At 39.7% G+C, this 23226-nt stretch overlaps 1 protein-coding gene across 2 annotated transcripts in view; it reads right to left on the bottom strand.

The window, feature by feature from the left end:
- The window catches only part of LOC5577698 (proteoglycan Cow), a 578074-nt gene that overhangs the window by 187120 nt on the left and 367728 nt on the right, over positions 1–23226 (bottom strand). The window lies entirely within an intron of this gene.

Below are 23226 nucleotides of genomic sequence, written 5' to 3'. Positions count from 1 at the left end.
GAAGAGCGCTCTCACCTTCGTCAGGCCTGCCATGGTGATGGAACCCTTCTCCAGGTTGGTTAGGTAGAGCTGGGCCCGATGCTTTTCTCCTTGCGCTCGCCGGATGGGAAACACATTCTTGGCACAGTTTGAATAGCGGCTTGATATTGTGGGCCGCTAGTTCGGACCGCAGCGCCGAGATGTCCTCCGACGCCGTGAACAGGGGGGCTACCTTCGCGCTCTGGGGAGCTTGGTCGACAGGCAGGCAGGCAAACCTGCTGTACGCAGACGGGTTGGCATTCTCATTCCTTGCGCGTTTCGGCGCGCTTGTCAGCCCGTTGTCGGCCAGCGGGACAGAGATCGAGATGGAATCCGCTTTCTGTTTGCGGTTGCGACCCATAGCAAATGCTATGGGCCGCGGTTGGTCTGCTGCTGCTGCTTGCAGGGAAGCTTTCTGGCTAGCCACCCCAAGGAGGTAGGTTAACGCCGAAAAACAGTCGCGGGACCGGGAAACTTGGAAAATCGAAAAAACACGTCCACTCAGAACGGTAGTCCGATCCAGAATGAGCAGTACCGATAGATGAGCGAGAATGTTCATAGCCAATGCTATTAGGTATCGTCAAATCTTTCCTATATCAATATTTTTTTTTGAAAATGTTGTTTTGAACAGAATGAAGGTTCACATAAATGCCAATTAATGCCAATGAAAAGTTTGGGCGCTGACCGTTCGACTAATTATCAAATTTTTCGTGATTTATTCCATCAATTCTGAAGGCAATTCAACTGGCATACACTGTTAGAAAAAAACGGAAGAAATAAAGATATTGCGGGGAAATTTAAAAATTTGGATAGGCTCGCGGAAATAACGCGCAGTGGGCTATCTCCGCACAGAACAAAAATCACATAGTGTGCGTTGAAGGCTGATTGAAAAAAAAAACATCAATTAATAACTACTTTTCCCAACGTTGGTTCATCATGTCCAAGGAGAAACCTTGAAAATTGAGCCTTCCAATTAAGGCCGCACGGGACGTCATCATAATAACCCTATTCATTTCAAGTAGCAAATCCCAAGAACCACTCCATATATCAATGCGAAAATGTATCACTATGATTCTATATATGTAGTTCACAACCCGATAAATTTTCAGCTTTATCGGTTCATTAAAACTCGAGATTTGCTTCCACAAAGTTTTGATGATAATTTTTAGAGTGAAACGAAAGATAGGGAAAATAACACGGTCTCCCGTGTCCCCTTAATTCCAATGCTCTTAGGCACCTATGGGGGACGCCAATTGGGATCGCGTAGATGGAGACAGTATACGGGATATGGGGCATTGATTTCATGAACTCTTTCCTGTTAAAGTTCGTAAAACGTAGATATCGAATCGAAATAGGCTCAAATCCCATTCCCATCTGCGCGATTTGATTGTGTATTTAATTGAAAACTTTAAACACGAACGTAGGCAAATTTATATTAGTAGAACTGCGCCCCACAGCAGACTTCTCAGTACTTAGATGTTCATGAAAAATATAACACTTTTTGTTTGACGCCTGGATGCAAATTTGAAATAATGCTTCGTGTTCATAGCATACAATTCACCGTCGTAGATGTGATCCCTAAATGTGTTCCTGATTGTCACGCCAATCAAAACAATCACACCTAACGACGAGCAAGGCTGACTTAGATGTTTAGCCTGGAAAATTTAGCAGCCTGAGTGTTTCAATTTTCCAGGAATCAAAATAATAGCCAAACCATAAAAAATTTCCTATAGGGGTTTTTTACTGCTCGTTTATTTGTTTACATTGCTGTGCACTGAACGATTACAAAATTACAGGGTTATGCTGTGTTTGCTCTTTGAGATGACCAGTACAGAATGTTTGTTTTGTAGCACGACTTTCTATCTGTCAATCAAGAGTCTGCTTCAGTGTACCATGCAAAAGAGGATAATAGCTTATACACAAGTGTTCTAAAGCAAAATTAAACATAAGTACATCACAGAGCACAGTGCATCGTGATGTGCTTTGTAGACGAGAAAATCTCTCAGATAGGAAGTTAGTGCATAGTGTATTGGATCATAAAGGAAGGTCGAATAATTCTTACCACAAAGGCCCAATTAAAAAAATAGCAAAATAAATACTGTTCAGTTAGATCTCCAATTTCATATAAACCACTATTTAAATGCAATTCATTAAACAATCGTTTTAACTTTAGTCCATGACAAAACATATTGCATTGCACTACTTATTACTGGGTATCATCTAATCAGAAAAAACGTAGTTTTCTCCTCTAACATTCTACCCTGGCTCAATGTGCAGTGATTTGCATACTGAAAGTGTTTCGAGCGGCTGGGTAAACATTTGTGTTTTATGATTCAAGCTTGTCTCGGTGATGCACTTTGTGGAAAAAAAAATCTGTTCGCTTTGAAACACGGTTACACTTGCAATGATGCAAAAGCTGTACTCGTTGCTGTGCGGAAAGTAATTTATGTTGTCTATTATACTGGGGGATACTAAGCCGCTAAAATCATCATTATGGTGCCTATTTATGATAAATATTATCATTTTTGTAGCGTACAAAAATAAATTTGAAAATATAAATATGAATTTGGACACTGAATTTTGATGATGTATTTCAGTACCAAATTGACCAATCATAAAAGGTGGCTCCCAATACCGGATACGATCTAGAAATGCCTCAAATTTTGAAAACTTGTACATCATTAAATGTTTTCCAGGCTTAGTATGTTATTGTAAATTCAATGCATTTGCAGTATTCAAATTTGAGCTTTACTAAGTCAGCAAGTTAGTGATGATGATGATGATGATGATTATTTAGCCACCATCAGCGCAAGGATTACCTATGGCTGCAGAATCATACCGGGATGGAATGATCTACCTGATGGTTTGTTGTAGCAGGGCTAGTTAATATCTTTGAAGACCTTTGGAAGACAACACTAAGGCTGTTTTCTCATGACAAAAGGCTGGCGACCCCACGCACTTTCATCCAGTCAACAGTTCAATTAACTCCCTTATGCTACCCCTCCCCAATACCCAATATATAGTAATATATCATATATAGTGTTATTAAAGTATCTTACCTCTTTGTACCCATGTTCGTTGGCTTCGTATTAAGATTCATCATCCGTGGTCAGAAGTATATCATAACAAATCTTACTGTTTGGTTCTTGGCAGTAAGTTAAATCACATTCAATTATTTGTGTACATATGTTACTCTATATTTATTCTTGTATATCGTCTTCTTTTCTAACAATGCTTCCCTGTCATCAAATATCTACTCGCTATCTTCTCCATCCGAAATTTCACTATTGCTGTCCTTATAAATTTCTTCTGCTTTCTTTTTAAGTTTTTCTCTATCCGTTGCTAGTTCTTTCCACTTGCTATTTGCCATGTCTCGATATCTTGAAAAATCTTGCTGTAACGTATCTTTCCATGTGAAACTAGGTCTTCCCTCCTTTTTAAAACAGAACTTAAATTTAAAAGCAGATTTCAGTGGATGCTTATTTGGCCTCCTGATAATGTGCCCATAGTAATTCAACCTAGCCACTCTAACTCTTCTATTGATAGTTTTTCCGCTCATCTCTTTCCTCACATTGAATTTTCTCTTTACTACTCTACAGTTATTCCATATATCTTTCAAAATTAGTTTCTCATATTTGGCTAATTGTAATCTACTACGTTTTGTAAGTGTTGATACTTTTGTACCGTATTGTATAGCTGGAGCAATAACAGTTTTGTACACTACCCGCCATAAGTATGGAATCGCATCATCTAGTATTGCAACACCTCAATTGAATATTGCAGCACCCCAAAAAGTTTAGCATCACCCATAAGCTATTACACTAATGACGCAATATCTTGGAAACCTTACTTTCTAGAAAGCTGCGGTCTTCAGCAAAGTTGTTCAGAAGCCTTACGGCGTTCATCAGCTGAAATATTTAATGCGCCATTTTGCCGCTACGTGGCGCTAGTGTGCATGTAATTTGGTCATATTTTAGACGGCTCTAGCTCATGAACCTGACCACTTAGAACGTTCGTGTCTTCCGCAAAGTTGGTCAGAAGCTTAAAAGCAATCTGAGACAGCAGTGATTGGTTAGCAATTTTGCCACTACGTGGCGCTAATGTGCATGTCATTTGATCATATTCTAGCAGGCTCTAGCTCATGAACCTGACAACTTAGAATGTTCGTGTTTTCAGCAAAGTTGTTCAGAAGCTTAAAAGCAATCTGAGGCAGCACTGATTGGTTAGCAATTTTGCCCTACGTGGCGCTAGTGTGCATGTAAATTGGTCATATTTAAGACGGCTCTAGCTCATGAACCTGACCACTTAGAATGTTCGTGTCTTCAGCAAAGTTGTTCAGAAGCTTAAAAGCAATGTGAAACAGCACTGATTGGTTAGTAATTTTGCCGCTACGTGGCGCTAGTGTGCATGTAAATTGGTCATATTTTAGACGGCTCTAGCTCATGAATCTGACCACTTAGAATGTTCGTGTCTTCATGTTAGCAATTTTGCCGCTACGTGGCGCTAGTGTGCATGTCATTTGATCATATTCTAGCAGGCTCTAGCTCATGAACCTGACAACTTAGAATGTTCGTGTTTTCAGCAAAGTTGTTCAGAAGCTTAAAAGAAATGTGAGGCAGCACTGATTGGTTAGCAATTTTGCCGCTACGTGGCGCTAATGTGCATGTAAATTGGTCATATTTCAGACGGCTCGTGAATGAAATGTTAAGAATCGATCTTCTCAAGCACCCCCCCCCCTGATGAAAAAACCTGGCTACACCAATGGTCATCGACCCCTTAAGGATCGTTCAAATATTACGTAACGCAACAAGGGAGGGAGAGGGTCCTATGTGTAACGGTTCAAAGAAATATTTAAAATTTTCTATACAAAAGTTGTTACGTGGAGGTGAAAGGGGGTCTAAAATTGACAAATTTTACGTTACGGCAATTTTTTAATGAACTCTTTAAAGTTCATGCAAGTTCTTGACGCGGTTCACAAGCAATCATTTACACGTAGAAATTTGAAAAACCGGAACATAATAAAATGACCCGATTTTGTCAGGTTCCCCATTTTGTCAGCCTAAAATTCATCGAGGGGCTGACAAAATCGGGTCCTCACTGTATTATATTCCACAATGTTTTGAATTTTGTCTAAGTAAACAGGTTCGTAAGAATGCCTTCTTCTAAATATTTGCTGAAGATACGAACATTTTAGGTGGTCAAGATCATGTGCTAGAGCCAGCGAAAATATAACCAAATCTACCTGCACATCTGAGAGAGAGGAGACAGATGGCTTAGATTAAGAGCTCCCAAAAGACAAGGGAACCTGTCATAAACTGACACTGGAAAACCACACGCCACGTAGTGACAAAATTGCTAATCAATCAGTGCTGTCTCAGATTGCTTTTAAGCTTCTGACCAACTTTGCTGAAGACACGAACATTCTAAGTAATCAGGTTCATGAGCTAGAGCCATCTAAAATATGACCAAATTACATGCACACTAGCGCCACGTAGCGGCAAAATGGCACATTAAATATTTCAGCTGATGAACGCCGTAAGGCTTCTGAACAACTTTGCTGAAGACCGCAGCTTTCTAGAAAGTAAGGTTTCCAAGATATTGCGTCATTAGTGTAATAGCTTACGGGTGATGCTAAACTTTTTGGGGGGTGCTGCAATATTCAATTGAGGTGTTGCAATACTAGATTATGCGATTCCATACTTATGGCGGGTAGTGTATATTAGTTTCCCAATATCCCATGACGGTTTGAACGTTTTGCAAAATTGTACTATGTTCTTAGCCGATTTTATCGCGCTTATTGATCGTTGTCTGGTAGTTGCTGGTCGATTTAAATCACTAGTTAAAGTGACTCCCAAGTACTTAAGCGATTTGCACGTCTTATATTCCTTTCCGTTCAACATAATTTTTTCAGGCGGAGGTTTCGTGGCATTCGGTATTCTTATAAGAACCTGACTTTTCTTACTATTTATTTCTAGACCTACTTCACACAAACAGTCCTCTAACGCTGCAATGATTTTCTCCAACTCATCCTGATCCTCCGTCAATATAAGAATATCGTCTGCAAAAGCGAGTATAATTGGTAAGGTGAACACTCCAACCTCCAAAAGTTTTAGGTTTGAGACTTTCTCAGCTACTCTCTTCAATATGTATTGTATAACGAGATTGAACAAAAAGGGCGATAATGGACACCCTTGTTTTATACCTTTTCCCCGCTTAACTGATTCCGAATACTGCCCTTGCCATCTAATCATAGCTCTATCTTCCTTGACACAGAGAAGAACTCTATCAATCACATGAGTCGGTACTTCCAGATCCATTAAAATATCCTTCAATTTGTTTAGATCTACATTATCGAAGGCTTTCTTAATATCAACTGATGCTACAAACAATGTTTTCCCCGCATTCCAATACTCATCCATGACTCGTTTTGCAATAAACACGTGATCATCTGTTGAACGTCCTTCAGTATACGCCGCCTGATGCAATTCCGGTTCTCCAGTAAACTGCTTTAGCCTATTCCGCAACCATTTTGCATAAGGCTTATACACAGCATTGCATAAGCTTATTCTCCTGAAATCATCCACTGATTTCGGATTGCCCACTTTGGGAATAGGTACCTGTATCGACTTTGTCATCTCTTCAGGCATTTTGTTTTCCATCCAAATTCTTCTCCATATCTGTACAAGACTTTGAAACGTTTCTTCATCTGCATATTTTATATGCTCCATTCTTATTCCATCAGCACCTGGTAACTTCCCATTACAAGACCACTGTAGTATACGTCTCATCTCCTCTGCTGTTGGCGGTTCCGTTATCGGACAAAAGTCTTGCTCTTCAATAAGCGCGATTTCTGGTCCAGCACTACTTTTTAAAATTTCATTCCATATTTTTGTAGTCACTTGAACCTTTTTTTGGGATTTTTTCTTTGCATACTTCTTTAGAAACGCATATGACTTTCTTATCCTCACTCCGACATCAAAATCATTTAGGTTCTGATAAAAGCTTTTTATGACTTTTTCTTCGTGTTGATTAACAGCTCTCCGATACTCCTCTTTTCTGTTATCTACTTTCCATTATAGGTCAACATGTATGGCTTTTTCCTGTAAATTGACAATGCTTTGTTTAATCTATTCAATGCATTTTTCCTTTTGGGCGTCAACGGTTCCTTGGACGATTTTAATGCTTTTGACGCTGATATTTTCATTATTTTCGTTAGTTTGTCATAACTCTGGTCTAAATCTAATCCTTCATCATGCTGGAACTTCATAAGCTCATCGTGATACTTTTTCCTTACCACGTCATATTTAAGAGCATTCGCATCTAAGATTTTATGATCTCGATTTGTTCTTCTTTACTAAGTCAGCAAGTTAGTCATCAAAAACCCCTTTCATGTATAATGAAAAACAACACATTTCACGTGTTGTACTGAATTTTCATTCTTCTTATTTTTATTTCATCTTTGATACCATGATCGATGAAATCCATGTAACAAATCTTACTTGATACTTGATGGGCTACAATTCGCTACGCTGGGTGTTGACAGATATGCTTGCCGATATACTTACGTGGAAAGTAATTGCTACTGATGCCCATCCCCCTGGTCACAGCAAAGTTCACTAACCGTAGGCCGTTGTCGTTGATAACAGAGTGAAGGCTCTCTGTACCAATGACTTCCGACCTGCGCATTAGCGTCGCCGATGACAATTTTCACGTCGTGTTTTGGGCATTCTCCATAGGTCTTGTCGAGACATTCGTAAAACGCGTCCTTCACGTCATCGGGTTTTTCGATAGTCGGTGCATAGAAGTTGATCAGGCTGTAGTTGAAGAACTTGCCACGAATCCTCAATACGCAGATCCGCTCGTTGATCGGCCTCCACCTAATAACGCGCTTCATTTGCTTACCGATCACTATGAAACCGACTCCGTGTTCAGCTTTATCGCCACCGCTGTGGTAGATGTTGTATTTGAATGCGGTGTTAGTGACGGGGTCTACCGCTCTGAAATCACGTTCTCCAGATCTTAGCCAACGCACTTCCTAAATAGCAGCCACGCACACGCCAAATTTTCGCATTTCACGAGCCAAATTCATTTAAGGTCCTGCCCAGACAACCAAAATGTACTTACACTACCCGTCATAAATACGGACTCACTAAAATAAGTATTGCAACACTCAGCTGAATATTGAATCACCCTGAAAAGTTTAGCATCACCTCAAAACAGGTAATTTCACATTGCTATATCTCGAGATCCTTACGACTTGCAAAGAAGCGATCTTCAGCAAAGTTGTTCAGGGGATCAGGGACATCAGGAAAGCGAACAGTTTAGTTCGCGATTTTGCCGCTAGGTGGCGCTAGTGAGCATGTAAAATTGAGCATTTTGAACTTTTCCGGATGTCCTTGAACCCCTGAGCAACTTTGTCGAAGACCCGAACTTTCTATCTCTTATGGATCACAAGCTAGAACTAGTTCAAAATGCTCAATTTTGCATGCTCACTAGCGCCACCTAGCGGCAAAATCGCGAACTAATTTGATCACTTTCTGGATTTCCTTGAACCCCTGAGCAACTTTGCCGAAGACCCGAACATTCTATCTCTTATGGATCACAAGCTAGAACTAGTTTGAAATGCTCAATTTTGCATGCTCTCTAGCGCCACCTAGTGGCAAAATCGCGAACTAAACTGATCGCTTTCCGGATGTCCTTGAACCCCTGAGCAACTTTGTCGAAGACCCAAACTTTCTATCTCTTATGGATCACAAGCTAGAACTAGTTCAAAATGCTCAATTTTACATGCTCACTGGCGCCACCTAGCGGCAAAATCGCGAACTAAACTGTTCGCTTTCCGGATGTCCTTGATCCCCTGAACAACTTTGCTGAAGATGTAAATTAACCTGTTTTGAGGTGATGCTAAACTTTTTAGGGGTGATTCATTATTCAGCTAAGTGTTGCAATACTTATTTCAGTGAGTCCGTATTTATGACGGGTAGTGTATAACGAAATCACCTGGAGGCTTTGTATGTGCAACATTTCACTTATAAGATATCGCGAAAAGGCCTTCTAAGTACAAAAGTTTAGGCAATATGCGTGCATATATTATGTGATGAATAATAACATACTGTATAAATATTCTACCGAACTAACCTGTGATCTTATGCGACTTAACTTATGATAACAAATGATGATTTGACAGCTGCTACGGATTGATTCGACTTACTTTGTACGAGTGTACGGGACGAAACAAAATGTGCAAATGAACTCAGAAAAGAAGTGTTTTATGCGAGGAAACTTATCAATCTGACGAGTTTATCCACGGTGTTTTGCGGGTTTGATGTAATTAGTATGAATAAACGAGTTATAACGTGAACTTCCATGCGATTTCTGGTTGTCTGGGTGACGTTCCAGGTGCCAAAAATAACGTTCGTTTCTTCTTCTTTCTCCATTTTTCGTGGTGGGTAATGAATTCGGTATGCTACCTTACCGGGGTCGCGCTACCATTTTGATGGGACTGCCATCTTAGGTGTACCGTGGTGCATCAAAATCCGGACGGTACCAATATCCGGACACTCTGGTAAAATACATCAATGATTGGTGGAATTAAATATTATAGTGGTAAATTTCATTCATAATATCTACTTCCATTTTTGCTGATCATTTTACAATCATTCGTAATCTAGTTACCATTGCCTAATAATTAATAATAATCAAAACAAAAAAGTCTTTCGTGTTGGACGTATTTTTTTGTTGCATTGTGAATCATTCCGGTAGAAGTAGCGAAGAACGTGCGTTTATATTCAGCTGGCAGATATGTGTTTAGTTTACATTATTCACAACGTATTTTGAATACAAAAGTAAAATAAACATTAATTCATGCATTCGAAAGCACTACACTCGTGATGCTCGTGTAAATACGCATATAAAGGTGTAAAAGAGACTGTCCGGGATCGTCAGCAGGTGGTTTTAAATCCGGACACCATTCTAAAGTATTGTGTTTTACTTCTGTGAGTGAATATTTAAGGATATATCTGGAAGAAATCTTACAAATATTATCAATCAGGTGTTATTAGTGAATAAAATGCAGTTTTATGCTCTGAAAAGCAGTGTGACTCAAATATTTCGGAGGTTCTACACTTCAGGAACATAACTATGGAAGAATTTTCAAAATCCGAATGCCGGTTCTCAAGCCATTTCGTGACATACAAACACCACTCTATTTTTATTATTATAGATATGGTACAAAATACATTCATATTTTCAAATTATGATTATATTCAATATAATTACTTATTAGGCTCAAATTTATGGCGATACGTCAAATTTTTTAACAATTTTCAAACATATCTACTTGTTAGAGAAGGCATGCATATTTCAAGGATGTGTTCTTCTTCTTCTTGGCATTAACGTCCTCACTGGAACACACTGTTATTAACTGAGAGCTTTCTTTGCCAACGTTGCCATTTTTACATTCGTATATCGTGTGGCAGGTACGATAATACTCTATGCCCAGGGGAGTCAAGGAAATTTCCATTACGAAAAGATCCTGGACCGACCGGGAATCGAACCCAGACACCTTCAGCATGGCTTTGCTTTGTAGCCGCGGTCTCTAACCACTTGGCTAAGGAAGGATGTGTTATTCTACGCAAACATTACTTTCCATAATAGCTTCGTTTTCTTCTGATACACCATTTTTATTGGATCATGATATCTCAATTTTTCGATATTGTACGATATTGGGCGCTGTCCAGTAAGGGGCGATCCATTAATTACGTAAGACAATTTTGGCAGTTTTTAGACCCCCCCTCCCCCCATGGTAAGATTTTTTGTATGAAAATTGAAAATAATTTGCATGGCGCGTAAGAAATCTCAAATCCCCCCTCCCCCATAAACCCTTACCTAATTAATGGACGACCCCTAACGGGGGATCTCCCCCTATCTGTTACAAGACAGGTATTAGGAATGGTAATATTGGCAAAAACAAACTACCAGTCATTACTATGCAATAATAATGGCCCTAAAGCGTTTCAATTTCAGTACCAAACGCTTAAGTTTAGCGTTAGCGTAGTTACGGTATACTTCGTAGATTTGATACTAGCAACATTCATGTTTCTCTTTGATAATCCCATTTATACTGCTTTCAAGAACAAGGCTGGGGAGTAAACCTTGATCAAATCTTGAACAAGAATGCCAATAGTATGAACCACGGCCACGCCCATTTTCACCGTAACTTGGGATAGGGAAAGGAAATGCTGATGCAGCACTTACTTAACGAGAGGCCTCCGACTCTGCGGGTTGGGGAGTTGAACCTTCATAAAAACCACAAAGCGACCGGTGCCGCTCAAAGTAACAATGCACCCTAGGCCAAACTAGCAGGAGTGCCAAGCGGTACAACAGGATTGATGACAGTAAAGTCCTGATTATGGCATATTGGTCGCCATACAAACGAACAAGGCATGGAACTACGAGTAGGAGTGCTTCGAGCACATTGGGACCAACGCCAGTACGGCCCCAATTATGTATACTGGCAGCGCACGACTAAGGGCAAGTAACGGTATATGTACTGGATAATATGCTTTGAGGCTGACAGCGGCGACATTCTACTCCCTTAGTAGGGTCGGGTGACACTGGCCCGAAACGGCGAGTAGTTCAATGGCGCAGGGTTCCCCGTCCCGTATAACCGTGGCAAGCCCAAGTGGAGTACGTTCCAAATCCGTCGCCTGGTTGTTCCAACTGAGCGGGAGTTGGCTCAGATGCCATTACCTGACCTGCGCCGATCCGGCTCTGAACATAGTACCCCATAAGGGACCATGTCAACCCTAGCATGGCCTCCCTGCTTGCATAGATAACCATCGGATCATAAAGGCGACTATTCCAGCGGAGTTGGATAGCGGCTCTTAGGGGGACCCATAAGAGATGATCAACCAAAACAAACAACTAGCGGAATGTGAAGGAGAGGCTTCTAGATCTACCAGTAATCGGCTAAGGTTCCCGCCAAGGATAGAGGGTACCAACATCAACTTTAGTGAAAATAATGTGGGCAAAAGCCTAGATACTGTGACGACGGCAAGCACTGGCCGCTCCAGTGCAACAAGTGAGGTGACCGATGGCCCGGGACTAATCGAAGCTATGGATCGCAATAGTGAGTACCTCCCTAAAATGCAGGTAGCTGCTGAGCAACTTGATGTCATCATCGAGTTTGTTAAGAGCAAAAGCAATATCGGCAAAGACTTGAAAACAAGTCTACTAAAAGGAGAGCGCTAAACCGAAAACAGCGAAACGTAGGAATTTAGGCTAAGCCCTCGTTATCAAAACGGAGGAAGCGAAATTCGCAGTTCTGAAGGTGATGCAAGCACGGAGAAGTTATCGCCATTGGGCGCAGACGTGCGGAGCATAAGGCAAACTAGGATTGGTGAAATGATCCTAGTCTTTTAGAAGCACGCCAAGGAAAAGGGTGCAGTCTATAAGCAACTGGCACAAGAAGTACTTGGCGACGAGGTTGATGTACGATCCCTTACTGCTGAAGCGACTCTCCAGTGTAAATATTTGGATGAGGTCATCGACGCAGCGGAGGTCTCGGCTGCCCTCAAAGAGCAGTGTAATATCGACGTAGCCAGTAAGGCCATCCACCTAAGAAAGGGCCCGCAGGGCACCCAGGTGGCGGCAATCAGGCTGCCAGTCGCAGAGGCCAACAAAGTGAAGAACTTGGGCATATTCAAGGTAGGCTGGTCAGTTTGCCAGCTGAGCATACAACAGCCTCCTGAAGTTTGCTTCAAGTGTTTCAGGAAAGGGCCGTAAGTCGTGTAATTGCAATGGTCCCGACAGAAGTAAGATGTGTAGAAAATGCGGAACCGAAGGCCATAGGGCAAGCGATTGTAAGCAAATCGCCAAGTACCTAATACATATGTGCCGACTGAGCCGACAACGGAGTCTCGGAAATGAAGACCGATGTGGTGTTACTGTCGGACCCATACCGCATACCAGCCAGCAACGGGAACTGGGTGGCGGATACGGAGTCTCGGAAATGAAGACCGATGTGGTGTTACTGTCGGACCCATACCGCATACCAGCCAGCAACGGGAACTGGGTGGCGGATAGGTCTGAACAGCTAGAGCTATAGGGACAACAGGAAGATACCCAATCCAAGAAGTAGTCTCTATCTCAAATGACGGTTTTGCGATAGCAAAAATCAACGGCGTGTTCTACTGGAGTTGTTACGCGCCTCCAAGGTGGTCGATTGAGGAATTTTTCCATATGGTCGACAGAATGATAGCATTGGTACAATGCAGTTGTGTAAGCTTCTAGAAAGCTACTTCGATATTAGGTTCATATATGATACAGAGGAGGGGCAGGAAAGCGTGCGAATAACGGTGGGAGTACCTCAAGGTTTAATCCTGGGCTCGATGTTATGGAATGCGATGTACGATGACCTACTGATGCTGCCTATTTCGACGGATGCTAAGATGGTTGACTTCGCCGACGACATCACCTTAGTGGTCTATGACGAACCAATGAAGGATGTAAAGTTGACAACAGCGCACTCCAACATCTCCGTAGTTGAAGAATGGATGAAGTCTAGGAAACTAGGACTGGCCCGTCACAAGACTGAGGTGATGGTGGTCAACAACTGCAAGTCCGAGCAACGGGCGCTTATCTCGGTAGGTGATTGCTCCATAGTGTTCAAGCGATCCCTTAGGCATCTAGGGGTTATGAAAGATGACAAGCACAGCTTCGCTAGCCACGTTGAATATGACTTAAAAGGGTATCTATGGCTTAAGCAGCGCTTTCGAGGACGATGTCAAACAGTTCTGCTGTAATTGCCAGCAAACTTAAGCTCCTGACAGGCGTGGCGCTATCCATACTAAGGTATGGAGGACCCGTCTGGTCAAAAGCGTTTAGCACGAACAAAAACCTAAAGCGGGTAGAAAGCACGTATAGGATCATGTGCTTGAGAGTAGCAAGTGTATGTGGATATGCCCATGAGAACACTGTGCTAAGAAGTAGGGTCTGTCCCCGTTTGGACGTAACGCCGGAAAGAAGAGGAATAATTCAATGGCAACCAATAAGGTGTTTTGTACACCTGTGCATTTTTCATCTACAAAAACAGAACAAATTAAGAAATGAAGAACACCGAATGGATCATTAGACTTTTTTCTACTGCAAGTCGCTGGAAAATCGTCATGTGCCTTTTTTACTTTGCAAGCTCTGACATCGAGAAAAGTGGACAAATAATGTGCAGATCACGTCTCCGAGGGAGTATACCCCATTAGGCATAAAGACGTTAGGCATAAGGACGTTAGGCATAAGTATGTTAGGCATAATGGACGTTAGGCATAAAGACATTAGGCATAATGGATGTTAGGCATAAAATACGTTAGGCATAACGGACGTTTGGCATAAAATAACTTGCGTGTGTGCCATTCAAAACTCTTCTCATGTTGAAACTTGTTCGGGTTCATTTACAAATTCCATTACGTTGATGAGGGTGGATGGGTGTCCTTAACATGAAACAGCTCATAAAATAGTGAAAAATGCATACAAGAAGCGTTACGATGGGGTGGGTTAATTGATTGGTTATAAATTACTATTTTTGGTGTTCTTAAATTTGACAATGAATCCATTATCGCAAGATGTCGAAGAACATTGTTGTCTTGGTCATTGTTATTATTCTAAGATCCAGCTCAAAAAATGGTTGTAAGTATCAATTTATATTTGCGATGGGCAAGTGTTATTTATTTGTAGAGATGTTTCATTCGGTGAGTATATGTCACTCCTAGTTATAAACTGAGAGTTTTCTTTGGCGAAGTTGCCATTTTTCGCATTTGTATCTCGTGTGGCAGGTACGATGATACTCTATGTCCAGGGAAGCCAAGGAAATTTCCATTAGGAAAAGATCCTGGACTGACCGGGTTTCGAACCCTACCCTGTCTACCTTCAGCATGGCTTTGCGTTGTAGCCGCGGACTCTAACCACTCGGCTAAGGAAGGCCGTTATATATCTCTTACATAATTACGTTAATTCTAAAAAAGGGAAATCTTGCATATAATCATTAGTACTAAAAATGCGAATGTTTAACTTGAAGACAACAATATAGTGTCATGCCAAAAATCCTGGTTATTATAGGTGACATTATATGACAATAATATGCTGGTAGTGTGACGCCAAGAAAAGCGTTACGTTCCTACTCCGAGTCTTCTCAATTTAATGTAGTGAAAACAGTTTTTTTGCCTCTTCTGCCAACAATTTACAATGATTTTTCAACAATTTTTATCAGTCACATATGTAAGCAATGCTGAAAGCACCTTGAAAATATTTGAAATTCATCGAGATTGAAAAGTAAAATTTGGTTTCAAAGTATATATAACAGTCAAGCTTCAATTTAACATAGCATAGTATTCAGCATTCAGCATAGTATTCAGCAGCCTGGCGTGTATTTTTTAATGGAAATATTTACATCTACAATTCCAATAACTAATAGAACAGCAAGAATCCACAAAACTGCATTTTATTGGAAGCAGGTCCCATTCTTACAGTCATTTAATTGACCGAATAAGTATAAAGAATAGCCTATGATTCAAAGAAGGGAAAATGTATGATGGAAGTATTAAAAGCAATAATGACATTAATTACTGAATAAATATGTCTCGGAAGAAGAAAAAATTGCTAATTAAAACATTAGCAGCACAAACTCCAATAATTTTGCCGTCAGTATACCTATAAAGAACAGCCTTCAATTTAAAGAAGGGATAATCTCTGATGAAAAATTTCCCAATAATATGTGTACAACCAAACTCAAAAGATGAGTAGCAATTACAGCGTCGTTCTTATTCTTGGCATTACGACCCAATCCAAGTTCTTAGCTTAGTGTTCTAGGACCACTTCCACAGTTATTACCCAAATGTTTGCTTTGTCAAAGCGGCCATTTTGCATTCTCATTTGTGCACGATATATGAGCACGATTATACTTCATCGCCAATGATCCTGGAGTCATAGAAGTTACCACATAGCTAATAATTTAGAGGCAATTTATAGCATTTTCATGCTCAAGTTTTGTTCTAGAAATTGACCTCAAAGGATTCACAAGTATGGGACGACTGCAGGGCAATCACATTTCAAAGGACACATTTTTGATCTTTGAAGCCCTTCACAATTACCAAAAAAGTCAGCTCACTTTTCACACAAACAATTTCAATTTTGATTTTGGAAATTATGCCTATCGTCCATTATGCCTAAGGTCCATTATGCCAAACATCCATTATGCCAAACGTCCATTATGCCTATCGTATTTATGCCTATCGTACTTATGCCTAACGTCCTTATGCCTAACGTATTTATGCCTAACGTCGTGCACCCTCTCCGAGGAATAGTGGATACACATATTCAGAAAATAGTGAAATGAGCACCCATAAAATATGCATGTATGAAAAATTCAGCCCATCCGTCGCACGTCAGCCAGCAGTGAAAAGCATGAGCTTCTTTCGGCGGCGTTGCTTGCGCCATTTTTGAACGAGCAATGTCGTCGCTATCTTGGCTCGCATAAGCAAGTTCGGTGGAAGAACGATATAGCTGAGGCTAAGTACAAAGCTCCCAAGGTGATAACCCATTCACTATGAAAGGAAGCTTTGCGTAGTGACTGCTCACAACATTGCATAAAGTGCGATTCCTTCAAGGTGTGCTTTAGAAAGAATTTCGAGTAGGGGTGCCTGATGTAATATGCACTGTCAGGGCAAAACGCACCTCATCGCATTCCCTGAGATGAACAACTATTGGGTAAAAATACTTGATTTGGTTGATATATTTATAATTAACAAATGTTTCCAATTGGCATACTTTCCTGACAAATGGAAAAACGCCAAGGTCGCACAAATTAAAAAATCGGACAAAAAACCGAAGGTTCTAGCTATCGTTCAATCAGTTTGATCTCGCCCATCAGTGAACTTTAAAAAAAGTCAGAATTTCCTTAAAATCTACAGTTTATTCTAATAAACAGTTATAGGGTGAACACAATTCAATTAGAATCGTGTATTGAAACACTTCGAATATGGCGTTTGGTCTTCATTTCGGAACATCTCTCTTATCTGGAGCTTTTAATCCCAGATCCCCCTAAAGTGAATAGTGTAGAAAGGAGATTGTCGTTGCGTGATGAATGATGATTTGAATATCATGTAACCAGGCGAATAGCTCCGCCTTCCACTCTGCACTCAATTCATGTTTCATGGCTGTTGTCAGAAATCAGATCGGTATTCAAATTTAACACGGGTAATCGCTGATTGTGAAACTTTGGGTGGCACGCACTCGAATCAAGGTCTGAATTCGCTATTCGTTGAAAGTCGTCAGGCTAGGGTCATTACATGCTTTAAACGAAAACGTGACACAAGGAAAGATGAATTGCGATAGGCAATTAGGCGTTGATAAGCAGCAAGAGATTGTGTCGTGAAATTCAATGACACTCACGACGAAATGAAATTAATTACAGGTAGTAACGTTCAGTAAACGAAAAGTTTAGCGAATTAACCGTAAATTACATTTGACGTTACCTATTTCGGTAATCTCTTACAAAATAATTAGTTCAGGCTCCCAACTCTTTCCTTTAGCAAATTTGCAGTGTTTATATGTTTGTTTAGAGCAGGAATTGATTAGACCACGATACAAAATTATTTGTGAGATACACACATGTCTATAAATATATTTTTTATAAACTGATATGAAAATATTCCAAATAGAAGAAAACAATGTCGACACTTGAAGCGACTAACAATTCAAAGTTTGTTGAATAAAGTGAACCTTTTGCAGGTCTTCACATTATAGTGTCAAACCATTCAAGTTTTTTTTAAATAAAAGCATAAAACGAGCTCACCAATAAATCCTTTGTCCTTGACTGAGCAGCCACAACCCACAATGAATTCCAGACATCTTGTCAAATATAAACGAATGTGTAAAATATACATGTAACAATGCAGAAAAATATTAAACTGGTTTTCAAAGCTACCAAAAAAGAAATTACTCAATTCTTTCTCAAACTGTAAACGGAACCACGAGCCCTATCTAATTCTGGTTCGTTTATATGTAGGAGCACCACGGGGACTACGGAGCACATTTATAACGTCGCTCGTAAAATAGCCTGGGTGGCGTATGCATTTTAGGATCATAATTTTTTTCTATTCTATTCCTGCCCACATTCTGAGTTCTGACAAATGCCACGAACATGAGCGCAAAACATACAAATTGGAAAGACTGCCCTGCCTGCAGTTGTGTGATATAGTGCGAGTGCGTGATGTTTGCACGAATGCACTACCAAGATAGTGTATGCGATGATGTACTATTGCCACATGTCCGAAACGAGTTTCTTGTCTGAGGAAAAATGAGTGCTGGCAACATTTTTGCTCTGATATTCATGCAAAGCATGAAAATTGGTTTGAAAAGGAATAATAAATAAAACAATATCATTATATTATTAACTGAATATATATGTACTTGACAGTGATAACATTTAAAATCAAAAAGATTGTGTCAAAAACGTAATATAAAAAATTGGGGTGGGTAATGTCTGTTACATTACCGCGGGGTTGACGTAGGACTATTATGGACACAACTTCGATCAATTCTGGCTCAGACTCTAACCGCACGCTGGTAGCTTTTTGCTGTGATTGTGAATATTCTATTACGTTATGGTTATAAGGAAGATCTATCATTTGGTTAGGAAGCCTTTTTCAGAGTTTCGGATTTCAAAGTAAAAAACTTAAAAAAATCAGTGGGGATTGTGTACAAGATACGACCGCATGACGTTAACTACGCCATGTGATTTGCTGCATTTGAATTTAAGTCAATTATCATAATTGCAACCTTCCTCTAGTTACAATTCAAAAATTAGGGGGAGATCCCCCAGTACCGGACACTTAAGCCACTAAATTCATAATTCGTAAAATATTGGTTTTATGCGCTCGTGTTACTCATTTATGATAAAAATTATCATTTTTATAGTGTACAAAAATAAATTTGAATATATAAATATGCATTTTGACATTGCATTTTGATGATGTATTTGAGTACCAAATTGATCGATCTTGAAAGGTGGCACCCAATACCGGACACGATCTGGAAATGCCTCGAATTCTGTAAATTTGAACATCATTGAATGTGTTTACTATAGGAATACTATATAATTGCCAATTCAATGCATTTGCAACATTTACAAGAACAATTTGAGTATTTCTTAGTTAGCAAGATGTTCATAAAAAACCTCTTTCTTATATGATGAAAAATAGCACATTTCACGATGTTGTTCTGAATGTTCATTTTCCTTATTTTTATTGCATCTTTGATACCATGATCGACGGAATCCATAAAAAATGAATGTATTTTGAGACACTGGTGCAATAATTACAAAGATATCATATAACAAATCAGGCTGTCCGAAACTGGGGGACAGGAGGTGCTTAACCAAAATTGTAATTTGTCCATATTTAGTCCAATTAAGGCCGGAACAAATTTGAAATTTTACTTCTGTCTCCCCCCCCCCTTCAAAATTTTCAAAAAGTCAGAAGGGGAAAATAAATAAATTATCTTATTCTCAGTGTTGATTTTCATTATTTTCCGTGTTTTTTGCAAGTTTTGTTTTTCGTCTTTACTGTATTACATGAGTACAAGTCCTCAGTTTGTTTGTTTTACTGTAACAGTGTGGCCTATGAAAACAGATTTTTTTTTATGATTTACATGGATTCTTCTTCTTCTTGGCATTACGTCCCCACTGGAACAGAGCCTGCTTCTCAGCTTTGTTCTTATGGAGCACTTCCACAGTTATTAACTGAGAGCTTTCAGTGCCAAAGTTGCCATTTTCGCATTCGTATATCATGTGGCAGGTACGATGACCTTTAACGCCCAGGGAAGTCAAGCAAATGTCCATAACGAAAAGACCGGGAATATTACAGACATGTTGGACCAAATTGAAATAATCTAAATATGATGATCTAAATATAAATAATCTAAATATAAGTGCAACATTTTCGCAGTCTTCTTAAAATTGTTAAAAGCTTGAGTAAAATTTGAAAGCCGTTTTATGAAAAATGTTATACGATCGATGTTAAGAATAAAAAAATGTCGTGTTTATTATTCAAACATTTTGGTTTGACGGATATATGAATTGAAAAATGATGACTTTTCCTGAATTTCCATTTTATTATTTTTTGTCCCCCCCTTGACACATTTTGGTGGAAGGTGACAAATGAAGATTTTAAGATTTGTTTCGGCCTTATGGTACAAAATATATTCATACTATCAAAATAGGATTATATTCGAATATGCTTGCGTGATCCAAAGTATTTCTTCATATTCAAAATAATTATTAAATAGGCTCAAATTAAGGCAACACGTAATTTTTTTTGAAATTTTCAAACTTTTGTACTTTTTTAAGAAGGCATGCATATTTCAAGGATGTGTTATTCTACGCAAACATTACTCTCCATAATAGCTTCCTTTACTACTAATACATCATCTTGATTGGACCATGATTTCTCAATGTTTCGACTTTGTCCGGTATTGGGTGCTGTCTGGTACTGGGGGATCTCCCCCTAATGGTTTGTGAATTAAGGAACAGTGAAGAGCTCTCCGATCGGAGAAGTGCCCCAATCATCGATATCGTCATAGCCAACGTAAATTTCAATTTGCCGTGTTATCAATTCTTCTTCTTCTTCTTCTTGGCATAACGTCGTCACTGCTTCTCAGCTTAGTGTTCAATGAGCACTTCCACAGTTATTAACTGAGAGCTTTCTTTGCCAAAGTTGTCATTTTCGCATTCGTATATCGTGTAGCAGGTACGATGATACCTTATGCCCAAGGAAGTCAAGGGAATTCTAACGACGAAAAGATCCTGGACCGACCGGGAATCGAACTCAGATACTTTCAGCATGGCTTTGTTGTGTAGCCGCGGACACTAACTACTTGGCAAAGGAAAGCCCATATTGGCAATTGTTAATTATTCATAACAAATCAGATATTGTATGATGCTACGAAAAGAATTAAGAGATTGTAGCAGGTATGTGGTACACATATTTGGAAATATTACACAAATAACTCTTTAGTACCCATTTGTTAGCCCTAAAAAGGGCCGATATAACGGTGAAATTCGAGTAACACGGACACACATTTTGATGACGCACATGTTGGAATCCTCCTCGTCCGATGAGATTTACGGTGGTGATGACGATGAGCGCTTCTACGAGCGGCTTTGGCTGATTTTCTTCAGTCATCTCGTACAAATCTTGCGTTGGCGTACCGATTCCTGCAGGGCCGATTTTGGAAGCGCAAGTTAATCTACTAATCTGGAGTGATTACACAATCCGGTCGCTGGATTTGCAGCAGCTTGATGATCAAGAGTTCTGTGGCACAGGTAGCGAGGAGCTGAGCAGGTTCGGCGGTCCTCTTATATGAAAATATACCGAAAGCGAAAATGGAATGAAGCTGAATTCGACGAAGATGGTATGCCTTATTACCCTTAGAATAGCAGATGATGCTTATCCTTTTCGTATTCTTCGCTTTCTGATCTGAGGAATATGCTATATGAAATTGATGTCTTGGCAAGGGATGTTATTATGCTATTATTGCAAGAGAGTATTATTATTGGCAAGAGAGTATTATGCTATTATTGCATCCCGATGGCACTGCAGCAGTATCCTCGAAAACATCTTCAAATTGCCGTATTGTCGATTATTCGTAGTGAATCAGATATTGTATAATGCTACGAGATGAATTAAGATATTATAGCAAGTTTGTGGTAAATACATTAGGAAATATTTCACAAATTACGCTTTGGTACACATTTATTGGCCCTGAAAAGGATCGATTGAATTGTTGAATTCGAGTATAACGGACACATTTTGACGGCGAACTGGTTGAAATCCTTCTCGCCTGATGAGGCTTGCGGTGGAAGCTTCTTCGGGGTCTTTCTCTTCGCGGCGGTCTTTGAAACTTGGTGGGGTTTTGCTTAGGAACTACTTTCTCGGGATTTCACTTCACTCTTGCCAATCTTGCAATCTTGTCGACATCGCAGTTGTAGTTTCCGCCAATGTATTTCTCGATCATCTGCAGGGAGGACCCGTTCCGTTTGTTTAGGGCTGCGATGCACAGTGCTTCGTCCCTTAGACAAAAGTCAAAAAATCAACTTTCATATTCGACCGAATCAAGTAGGCCATGATGTTAACATATGTTTTGGGCGTGTAGTACAGATATTAGAAAGTTCTTGCAGTTTTCAAAACAAACCAAAACACCACGTGTTGACAAGTTGTTTCTTCGTTCTATATTATTCATTGTTTTCGTGTCAATCCAGTCCCTCTACAATTCGCTTCATTCCTATCCTTAATATTATATTTTCAAAATGAAAATCGTTATGGACCGTATTGAAACAAGTAAGTAGGAGTCATTCCATTCAATTTTCAGTGATATATTTTAACAATTGTTGAAAAAGATGCTTCTGAGCTACATGCTTTTTAATTCAGAAGAAAATTAAAGCACTTATCTTCTTTTTGCCCATACAAAAAAGTACATTTCTGAAATCCACTTTAAAATAAAATTTGAAGTATTTTTCAAATTCTGGAAATGATTCCAGCTGCATATGTTTGCCAATTGTATGTCATCTTATGATTTTTAGGATATGCTGCCACAACCATCAATAAAGATTGTTTAGAGCAGTAGTTTTCTGTCGCTCCACCCAATTGGAAAAATCATGTTCTGAATTTCATGTATAGTTGTTATGGCACTGATTCTTTCTCCAAGATATTTGAGAACGAGCTAAAGACGTTTTGCAAATTTTATTGTTGCAAAATAAACCAAAAGTGGGCTAAATGTGGAAGATCATACAAAATTTTCGTGAAGCAAAAATCCGACTGGTTAGCAAAACCAGTTCAGCTCCCGCGCGATCAGGAAACTGACGATGCAGATATATCCAGCTCGGCTGCAAAGGCTGGCATGGGGCCTCACAAACCGTTCAATGAATGTTCAAGAAAAACTAAAAAGAGACGTGTTGCAGATCTTATCAACGAAATGCTCGCATTCGCTGACAATTTATCAAATTCTTCGACTGGGGATCAAGTACTGACTGCAGCACAGGCATTAGCTTTGAACATTGATTTAGATCCGTCGGAACGAAAGTACAATTTGCTTCGAACCACTTTGAACGAATTACATCCGAACTTGCTTCCTTGTCATTATGCGCTAAAGCAAGAGAAA

Source organism: Aedes aegypti, chromosome 1, assembly GCF_002204515.2.
Source record: "Aedes aegypti strain LVP_AGWG chromosome 1, AaegL5.0 Primary Assembly, whole genome shotgun sequence".
NCBI classification, from domain to species: domain Eukaryota; kingdom Metazoa; phylum Arthropoda; class Insecta; order Diptera; family Culicidae; genus Aedes; species Aedes aegypti.
Note: the sequence above shows the minus strand (reverse complement) of the source record. Positions and strands in the feature narration are given on the sequence as shown.